Genomic DNA, 8435 nt, shown 5'->3' on the forward strand with positions numbered 1-8435 from the left:
CCTTCCACAAAGTAAGCTATTTGATAAATGTTTGTTAAAGGAATGAACAAATAAACCAATGTCAAATTACATTACAAAGGCATGAGGGTAGACACAAGAAAGAATTTCCTGATAGAAAAAGATATAAAGAATAGTAAAGTACATTCTGTCTGGAACCATGAGTTCAGTAACAGCCTCTAGAAAATCCTCTCAGTCCAACAAGGGTAGGAATAGAATTCATTTTGCTTCAAGAAAATTCAAAACAACAAGTATAGCAATCATGATCTCAAACAAAGCAAAACTAAAAAAAAGATTGTAAAAATAAGTAAGAAGAATATATTTGCTTAAATGTGCCATCAATAATGAAATAATATCAATATTTAATATATATGCACTGAATGGCATAGACCTAAGTACTTGAAGGGAAAACTAATTGAACTACAGGAAGAAATAGACAACAAAACTATAGTAGTTTGGGACCTTAACATACCCCTTTCAGACCTAGACAAAACTAACAAAAATAAAATATCAAAACTAAGGACATAAATAGAATTTTAGAAAAGTTATATATGATAGCTCTGTGGTGATTAATAAATGGGATTAGAAAGGAATATAAAAATAAATATTTTTCAGCTGTATATTCACCTTTACAAAGGGCAGGGATGGTAGAGTACTCAAAGGTACAATTCTTGAACTTATTAGCTAGGTTTCACAGTGTATAGAATGACAAACTTGGAGTCAGGAAGACCTGAATACAAATCCAGCCTCAGATACTTGCTGTGTGGTCCTGGGCAAGGCACTTAACCCTGTTTGCCTCAGTTTCCTCATTTGTAAAATGAGCTGGAGAAGGAAATGGCAAAGCATTCCATTGTCTTTGCCAAGAAAACCCCAAATGGGGTCATGAAGAGTTGAATGTGACTAAAACTACTGAAAAAGAACAACAACCTCATAGAAAGGAAAACCCCAGAGACAAACATGACTTTACATGATGTTTAACTTCTTCTGGCTTCCCTTATAGGATCAATAGAGGATCCACCCAAGTTTACCCCTAAAAAACATCCCATAGAGAATCAGATTCATAGCTCTTAATCATACCATAAGACTGGAGGTTGATATGTGTATCTGAAGCAAATATAGGATTCATCAGAAAACTAGGGACTTGCCTCTCTAGGAACCCCAAGTTTACCTCATTTCCAAGGAGAGCCCAAGGCATAGGGTGGCATCATATATTGTGGGAACTACATAAGACCCTAGCAGAAAATTGGAATTCACTAATAAGAGAGGAATAATCATATTGTTTGCATATCATTGTACTTCCTTGATGTGTTTTCCACATTTACTGTGGAGTGAAATAAAGACTGTCCTGTTCTTGATATGCCTCATCACCTTGAATGTTTGTATAAAAGTGAGGACCCTTTTACCCACATTTGTGGAAATCTACATAAGATACACTTTATATTTTAAGATTTCCAAGACTCAAACCTAGCTGAGGGCAAGATGAGCCAAAAAATCCTCATATGAAGGGCAACCTCCAAGATTGAGCTCAGTCTGTAAAAAGTCTTTAAGTACTGGACCACAAGTTATACATCCAAAATTAAGAACAGCTCCACAAGGTATAATAATCTCTGTAAAACTAAGCACTGTCTCTACCTTCCTCCAATGAACTATGAGCTTCACCTTCCCTCTTGTTGGTCCCACCTACACCTAATCCCCTCCCAAACAAGACTGGGATGAATATTTTGAACTGAAGCAGACCAAGAGAGAGAAAAAGAATTCTTGCATCCAGATTTCAACATAATATACCCTCTCTTCAGTCATGGTTCAGTCCACCACTCAAAGAGTCACAATAATACTGTAATATGTTTTCCTTGTGCCTAGTGAAGAGTCATTAATCCTCTGAAAGATAAGTATAAATTGTATTTAGGGAACTCCAAGCACTTCTGGCTGCTTATTATCTTAATGATCCCCTCCCTGGGAGATAGCTATGACCAATGTGTCACCAGGATACTCTATAAGTCTATCATCCTATGATCTTTTTAACCGTAAAGGATCCTCTCAATAGTTTACATGAGTAAACTGAAGTCCATTCCAGGGAGGTGTCTTGTCAAAGTTCATATGGAAAATCAAAGATGTAGCTTAAAGAAGAACTGAGGAGAACTGATTCTCAAACCTGAAATCTGTCTCCTGGAATCTCTCTCCTTGAAATGAGTACTGCCCTGGCTGTAAAGCATCCACAGCTATTATTAGGACCAGTAGCATACCTGGGAAATCTCGGGCCTGGTGAGAAATGCTGACACTGACACATTAGCAGGGGTAAGAGGAGATTCTGTTTGTGTTACCTTAGGTAAGTCACTGAACATCTCTGAGCCTCATTTTTCTCATCTGTGAAATGAAAGATTTGGCCTTAATAGCCACTACATGTCCCTTCTAGTTCTGTGGCTTTGACCCTCTGATCCTTCAAGCTAAACCAGGGCTTTATGTATCATCTGTATACCCTGGTCAGAGCAATGACAGCAAAATGTCTTAGTTCTGGCTTCTATATCAGAATAGTTTTCTTGGCCTCATTGAGAAATCAGAAGGGATGGAAGCTCTCTGTTCCCCTTATACTCACTGTCCCCAGTTTAACTTTTTTTTTAAGTCATCACCCCTCTGGTCTAGGAGATAACAAATGTTATATCCACATCCTAATGCTGACCCAGCATGCATTGTGTGCCATCCTTCTGGCTACAACCTGCACTCCAGCACCTGGAGGGAGCCCAGGTGTGTCAAAGCCCCATCCTTTCTCTGAGAGAGACCAGGAGGTAAGGAATCTTCATGTCATGTGATGGAGGGCTAGGGCAGGTGGTAGAATTCGGTGGGCATGGAATATCACCCATATGTTCTGCATTCACCCACCAGGAGGCTGCAGCCCTGGGCTTTGCCCACGCACAGCCTGACAGCCAGAAGAGATGGGAGCACAGAACTTAACCCTTTAGCAGCTACAAGAAGGAATGAGTTTAAGAAAAGTACTGGTCTAGAAGGTGTTAACTTTGTCCCCCACCAAAGAGATCAAGTCCCATAGATACCACCTGCTTTGTGATACCATGTTCATAACGTTCCCAGTCAAAAGACAACAGGGACCTAGGGGCTGGAGGATATGGGGGCGGAGGATGTAAGGGGTGGGGGTGGAAAGAAGGGAGAGAATATAGCTAGAAGGCTTTTTAAGAAAACCTGAGGGATTAGAGAGAGATAAAGGAAGCATTGATGTTTAGAGAAGCTGTTGAGATGGAACTGAGGCTGAGCCCTAAAAGCCCCTGACTGGGTTTAACCATCTCTCAAACCTAACTTCTAAAGTCCCATGGGGGTCTCTGAGCCTTCATCTATATATAACCTTTTGTTCCTTCAGAGTGTGTCAAGTGAACCAAAAAGATATCCAGCCCCACAGTCTCAACTCACACCTCAAAATAGGTTCACCTTTCCCTTGCTGAACACACCTCAAGCACACCCAGCCACACACATACACATACACCCCCCCACCCCAGACGCACACACCCAGTACCTTTCGGTTATGAATTCCTGATCCTCCTCCTCCTCGGAACTCCCACTTCCTCCTCACTGATCCCCCTCCCCAGTCCCGTCCAGGTAACCAGAGCCACAGGCCAGACCACTCCACTGAGGCACAGCTGACAACTTTACCCAACCGGCCCCCCCCCGCCCCCACTCACTGGAATTAAGAGAGGGGAGACTCACGTGGAAGGCAGAAGTGGCAGAGTCTGGTTCTTCCGGGGGTCTCTCCTAAGCTGGAGTTGGTAAGGTGGGGGATGCTGAGCAGGACAGGTAAGGGGCTGAACGCTTAGTTGCCTTCACTCGGTAGCTGCCTGAGCAGAGTGAGAGGAGGGCTGACAGGTTTCCCCCCCTTTCCTCCTCTGAGTTGTTAACCACACCCCTGCTTCTCTGCTACCCACTTCCTTAAAGGGCTGGGTGTGTTGTATGTGTTTGTGTGTGTGTGTGAGTGTGTGCCTGCACCAGCCACTTACCATAAACTCTGAAATAGAAGCTGCTGTCGAATCACGGAGTTGCTAACGGCGACCTGAATGGAAATTCTGCCACTGACACTCATTCAAAAGGAGAGGAAACTCTGAAGTTTTCTTTCCTCATGAGTTGGGCCCCCAGCTTCTCACCATGCTATCCCCTATTGCTCTGCTCCACATTTCCGACCTGGGAAAACCCACTTTCCAAATTGGGTTCAGGCTATAGCCACGCTTTATATTTTCAAATCAGGGACCTGGAATGTAGGACCCCTGGCTTCTAAGCCCTCCACCCCCATTCATCACTGTGCTAGAGTTTCTCCATAACAGCATAGATTTAGAGCTGGAAAGAACCTCACAGACCATCTAGTCCCTACTTTAAAATAATGAAACTGAAGCACAAAATAGCTAAATGATTTACCCATGGTCACACAGGTAAAAAAATATTCAGATTTGAACTTAGGTCCTCCGGCTCCCCCCCAATCCAGTGCTCTTTGGAGACCCTTTTGGGGGCTGTTTCCCTTTCCCCTTCACTAGGCAGGCAAAATTCTGTCCCCCTCTGAGTCCCTCCTTTTAACACCAGCAGGATATAGGGGAAACAAGAAAGAATTAGGAGTCCTGGGGTCTAGTTCCAGTTCAGATCCTGATGATTAGCTGCATTATCTTGGGCAACCTCTCTGGGACCCAGCTTCCTCATCTGTAAAATGAATGTACTGACCTTGGATACTGATCTCTGGCTCCCTTCATCTCCAACATTTTATTCTATTCTATCAGTTGCTTAGAGAGAGGGGGTGGGTTCTGGCAGGAATAAGGCAGGGGGACAAATTGGAAAGTAACGGTCCCTTCCTATTCATGACGTCTCTCCCCCAAGTGCCTGGAAAACTCATCTCAGGTTTCTTCTTTATTGAAGAGATCTTCCAGAATCCAGGATCTGCCACCCTACTTCAATGTGAATGTTCAGTTCTCCCAGGAGATTGAGATATTTAAAGCTTAGGTGGGTGGGAAGGAGGGAGAAGCTTTTTCTAATGGAATGAGGTGCTGATAACATCCTTTAACATGCTTGGAGCGAATGTCCCTTAGCCAGTTCCTCCCCCAAACAAATCCAGCTCAAATGGCCCTATCAAGGAGGCAGGATCAGGATGGCAGATACCCTCCATATCAAAAGCATAACTCTACCCCCCAAACAATAAATCCATAAGCATTTATTAAGTGCCTGCTCGGTCTCAAGTATTATTCTAGGAACTGGAACTAGAAATACAGAGAATAGAATAATCCCAACTTTCAAAGTCCCTCCTCCATAAACCTGGAAGCCTGTAGTCCCTATGCCCATGTCTTATTGCAACTGTTGCCAGCAGAGCAGGAGTGGGTTATGGTGGTATTTAGTGCTGATGGTGCTGAGGAAAGCCATTCATTCATTCATTCATTTATTTATTCATAGAAATATGTACAAAGTAGGAATTAATTGCAGATGGGATTTAAAACCCAGTTTGCTAACTCTAGATCTAATGCTCTTTCCATTATACCACATTGTTCATCCTTCACACTTTTGTCAAAATAACCTGCCTAGTGTATAGATCTAACAGGGTACTCTCTCACTAATTTTCAGTGGCTCCCCATAACTTACAATGTAAAACAAACTCCTTGGTATACAAGGCTTTCAGCAATCTGGCTTCAAATTGCTTTACTCCACTTCCCACATACTACATTCTAGCCTTACTAGAATATTAGCCATGCTCTCCTATCCATTCTGCCCTCTGCCACCTTAAAGCATTTATTCAGATTTCCCCCATGACTAGAAAGGATTCCATTCACATCTCCACCCACTGAAATCCTTTTCTTCCTTCAAGATTCAACTCAAGTGCCAGTCACCTTCTCTTTAAAGTCTTCCCTGATCCTTGCCCCCTAGCTAAAAGTGATCCATTCCTCCCTTCATCCCCAATCTTTCAATCCTGTCTTTTGAAATTCTCATGTGCATTTATAACATTCTAACCATATGCACATTTATAATATTCTAACCATAACTAGAGGGTCCTGCTGCTTACTAGCTATGTGACCTGGAGTCAATCATTTGGCATGTCTAGGCCCTAGGTTTCTTATCTATACAATAAATGAGTTGGATTAAGCGGCCTCTGAGGTCCTTTCCAGCCCTCTGAGCCTAAGCTTCTATGACTGTAAACTCCTTGAGGGCAAGTACTAGAGCATGGAGTGAAAGGTTGCAAATTAGAGAAAAGGGGAAAGAGGGGCAATAACATACTAGCACAGAGGTAAAATATGCATGCATGTGTTGCTTGCAATGGGATGGGATGGAATGGGATTGAAGTCTATCTGGATAGACCTCCCCATATGAATATGGTAGTTTCTTTTGTGGCCACGAGGTGGCACACTGGGTGGCAATATCATCAAGTGTTCAACTATATTCTTCTTGTATCTGAAGGTGAAACTACTGATCAGGTTTTCCAGGTGAGCAATTGGATTTGCTCTCATCCAGTCCCACTTTCTCATCATTAGCTCCACCTAGTGACCAACAGCATCCATCCAGGAGATGGTGAACAAGGCAAACAAATGGGGAAGCCTAACTAGGGACTGGATCTAGGGTCATCAGGCATAGATTTAGAACTGAAAGCAGTCTTAGAGACCATCTAGGCCAACTCTCTCATTTTGTATTTGGGGAAACTGAGGTCAAGGAGGGTTAAGTGTCTTGCTCAAGGTCACACAAGTGATAGAGATATGATTTTAATTCAGGTCCCTGTACCACATCATAGCCGGATACACACTTCATAAGTAAATATGATAACAATTACTATTAATGATATTTCTTAATAATAACATAAAATCTAATTAATATTAATAATATTTTGTGTAATATGCAATAGCCTTAATATAAATAATGATTAATAACTGACATTTATATAGTGTTTTATGATCTTCAAAATGTTTTAAATACATTCCAGCCAGTAATGTGTTGATGTTTACAAATGCCCCTCTGAAAAAAATGTGTACCTGGCACACTTTTAAGTTTAATCTGCAGTATTAACATTTTCCATCACTTTCTTAAGCCTAGACAATCGACAAAACAATAAGCCAAGCCCTGCTTTGTAGCATTTGAGCCCCATAAATGCTCACACTGAAAATTTAACAATGGGCTCAGGTCGGAGCTGGCTCCAACCCACCCCCATTACAGTTCACGTGAATCAATTGGCAGTTTTGATAAGTGTTTACGATGTGCGGTATAGCACAAGGCTGAAAGGTCAGGATACAAAGACAAAAGTGAAATGGTTCCTGCCCTTAAGAAGCTTACATTCTAACTAGGGAAACAATCTTCAGGTGTACATGTGCCTGTACAATATGTGCAATGCCTGTCACATAGTAGGTACTTATTGACTGACTCATAGAAGTATATTGAGAGTATTATGGTGGGTGAAAGATGAAATGACTGAAGGAACAAATGTTCAATCTTCTGATCATATCAATTTATTTAGCAATGCATGCCAAATGCCTAATCAATTAGGATCAGGACCCTTCCTCTGCTTAGAGCTGGAATCCAAATACAGAGGAAGACAGACTTGCTTTTATACATTAAAAACAATTGCTCAAATAAGGGCAATTAATTAAAAGAAGACACACAACATTAGGCAATCTGATTTCTAATTGGATGAAAGGTTAGGGACATTCCAAGTTGGGAGGGGGAGTGTGAACAGGTGAAATTCTCTGAATTCAGAAAAAGAGGTATCCCACTCCCCTTCCAAGTATCGATAAACAATCAAAGGAACATGGAAACAACTGATTGATCGATACAGGGCTAATTTTCAGATAAGACATACGGATTTCTTGAGATTTACAATTGTGAGAAAACTGCTTGCATCAGTCTTTGGATCTGACTGGGTTTCTGGTCAGCATAACTTAGGTTCTTGGTTAAGGGTCTCTAAGCAGCAGGGAGAGGTAGTCCAGTTTCCCAACCACACAGCGCTAGGTTCAAACAATGCAATAAAGCTTTTTTTCCCCAATTCCCACAATTGGACCAAGATTTCTCACAGTGCAAAATTTAGTCTAGACCCATAATTGATTAGAAAGGGAACTGAACTAGCTCCAGAATTGAACCACAGCATGGAATCTTCGTGGTTCATTCAATTCCCACAATTAACCACTAGTTGTCCTAATCCCCTCAATTTCCTCAGTTTCCTTAATTTATACAAAATGGATACAAGGTAGCTTGGGTAGAGAAGGCACTAGTGCAGCTTGGAGTAGAGTGCAGTGGAGGATTAGGAAAGGTTTGGAGCAGAAGGTGGAGATTGGGCTAAATCACAGGACACACGCTTCTAGATTAGGAGCTGAAAGGGATCTTGGAGGTCTTCAGGTCTTGAAGGAAACCAGGGATTCTAAGAGACAGAAGTGGGAAAATGAAAGGAAAAACAGCATTTATTAAGGCCTTACTATGTGCCAGGTATTGTG

At 41.9% G+C, this 8435-nt stretch overlaps 1 protein-coding gene across 1 annotated transcript in view; it reads right to left on the reverse strand.

The window, feature by feature from the left end:
- Positions 1-3935, reverse strand: part of PTK2B (protein tyrosine kinase 2 beta) — a 172110-nt gene extending 168175 nt beyond the window's left edge. The window contains exon 1 of the mRNA XM_069071951.1: positions 3709-3935. The gene's annotated coding sequence lies outside the window, so the exon portion shown is untranslated. The remainder of the gene's footprint in view (positions 1-3708) is intronic.
- Positions 3936-8435: the final 4500 nt, after the last annotated feature.

Source organism: Petaurus breviceps, unplaced genomic scaffold, assembly GCF_028583685.1.
Source record: "Petaurus breviceps papuanus isolate PSGF00001 unplaced genomic scaffold, PetGlider_PUasm1.0 90845, whole genome shotgun sequence".
In the NCBI taxonomy this organism is placed as follows: domain Eukaryota; kingdom Metazoa; phylum Chordata; class Mammalia; order Diprotodontia; family Petauridae; genus Petaurus; species Petaurus breviceps.